The sequence below is a fragment of the Calidris pugnax genome, unplaced genomic scaffold (assembly GCF_001431845.1).
Source record: "Calidris pugnax isolate Ruff unplaced genomic scaffold, ASM143184v1 C14936618, whole genome shotgun sequence".
In the NCBI taxonomy this organism is placed as follows: domain Eukaryota; kingdom Metazoa; phylum Chordata; class Aves; order Charadriiformes; family Scolopacidae; genus Calidris; species Calidris pugnax.
Window position 1 is genome coordinate 1 of NW_015094356.1, and position 2,221 is coordinate 2,221.

The 2,221-nt window shown below is 43.8% G+C and overlaps 1 long non-coding RNA gene across 1 annotated transcript; it reads left to right on the top strand.

Annotated features, from left to right (window-relative positions):
- Positions 1 to 532: 532 nt before the first annotated feature.
- On the top strand, positions 533 to 1,706 carry LOC106900754. The gene is made up of 2 exons (XR_001414196.1): positions 533 to 652; positions 1,602 to 1,706. It is a non-coding gene; the product is annotated as an uncharacterized LOC106900754 (long non-coding RNA).
- The last annotated feature ends 515 nt before the right edge of the window (positions 1,707 to 2,221 follow it).

The following is a 2,221-nucleotide window of genomic DNA, read 5'->3' on the forward strand; positions in this document are numbered from 1 at the left end:
AAATAGTCCCAAACTTGCTTTGATTATTAATTGGAATTCCCATTAATAGATGGCAAGAACACATGAGCAACTAGCTGCCCGTGTGCAGACAGGGAGGAAAGAACAACAAATAGTAAGCATGAGGTGATTTGTCCTAGCATCTCCACCAGGTAAGGAACGGTAAAGTCTTACGCAATGGCAGCCAGACACTGCAAATAAGCTGTAACAGCAAAGCAGGAGATGTGCTTTGCTCATCCCACGGGATCCTGGGATCCCACAGAAGTGTATTCACTATTTCAGAGTGAAATTGTATTTTTCTGTTTCCCATATTCTCCTCTTGCGTTCAGCTGGCACATTGTGCAGTGGCAAGAAGTGGAGGTAAATAGCTCTCCTTTCTGAATAGGTAATACCTTCTTATTAAGGTATTACACATGACAAGTTTAAAATACCAGCTTATTTTATTAACTCTTTTCCTCTGTTTATTCAAAAGGCTAGGGAGAGAAGACAGTCTGTGGAAAAAAACCCAATCATTTGTTTCTCTTCTTCCTGTATTAGGTGTTACGGACGGGAGATGCTGAAAATGTTGATGAATCATCACAAATTTAAAAAGTATTTGAAAGAGTCTGCCCCCTCACGTGACTTGTTGGATGTTATGGCAACAATTCAGCAGAAAGTAAGTGCTTGGCAGGACAAATGTCTCCTTTAGGCAAGTCTTGAGATTGCTAATATGAGATTAAACAGGCCTGATCTTTCTTTGTATCATTCTTCTTCCGCTAAATCATTTTCTTCCTGGGAATCACTTGTTGATCCTTAGTCTGTTTATCTAGAGAACAAACTAGTATGATTAGAAATAAAGTGGATGTATTTTGAGTATCAGCCACAAAGAGGAAAGGGAAGTAGGACAAAATGGTTTTACCTTCCAGTTTGAAAAAACCCAGCCCCTCCATCCCCCCACCATTACAATACAGCAAGGAAGTGAGAACAGTGCTTCTGAAGGTAACAGAGGTCTTTGCAACACATGAAGGAAGTAATAGTGCCATGAAAATTTCCAAATATACAAAAGCAGCACAAGGCAATCATCATTATTACACCTATTGTCTGTATTCTGGGAATGCTGCCCTGCTGTCATGCACTGCGGAGCTGGAAGAAGCTTTGTGAATTCAGCATCCAGTGACAAATTATCCCTATTTTTGTTGTTCTTTCATTCCTCTCCGTTTACAGTCTAGAAAGTAATGAGCCTTTGTGCAGGAACAGGGAGCGTGAGTGTGAACCAGACCAACTCCCAACACAACGGGCCAACCTGCAGAGTCCAAAAGTTTCCCACTGTTCCCCTTAAGAAGGCTTGTTCCCTGCCAGTTCACATTATTCTCATTTGTGCTCAAGATTAAGGAATTCAGGATCTTGTACTGCTGCACGTTATGGCAGCCCCTATAACCTGCCTTGGGTTATTGAAAACCAATAGTCAACATCACGGCACCTCTGGCCTGTCTCCCCCTCTAAGTTATGAAAGGTTTTCCTAAGCCTTTCTTGGTAGCAGCGATCCTGGTTGTAACTTGTGTTTTAAACAAGTCATTTGCTGTATTATCTTCTATAGATTCATGGTTTTTTATATACACTTGTAGGAGACAGAAGAAAATAAATGTGCACCTCCATCTGCCAAGGACCGCAGGAAGTCTAAGAACAGCGGCTTGACGAAGGCCCAGGACAACCTACCTCACGATGGAGGGTACTGAGCACTTGGGTTCTATCTGACAATGCACATGACAAGCTTTCCATGTCTCTTCCTCAGCAGAATCTGTCTGGGCGAGATGAGCCGGAGGTTGTTTCCTTGCCCTAAAAATCTTCTGTGATAAAAACCGTCTGCTTCTGCACTAGGCTGAACACAGCTGCCCTTGGAGGGTTTTCACAAAAACTGAGAGAGGGGAAGAGACACCCGCTGGCTGCAGCTCAGGAGATCCAGTGCAGTGGCCAGAACAGCGCTGGGGAGGCTGTGGGAGGGTGGTGCCTCTGCTGTTTGACTTGGGACAAGTAATTTCAATCAGGGTATTCTTATCTGAGGAAAGTCTTTTTAAGACGGGTGGTTTGATGGGAAGTCTCAGTCTAGAACCAAGATGCCATTCCCAAAAGGAGCACTTTCCACACCTGTGGTTTGGCCTGCCTTTCTGACCCCCACGCAGTACCAGCAAGACAATTCCTGAGCAGTTCTGGTTAACAGATGTCTCAGTGTGGCCTTTTTCTGCAG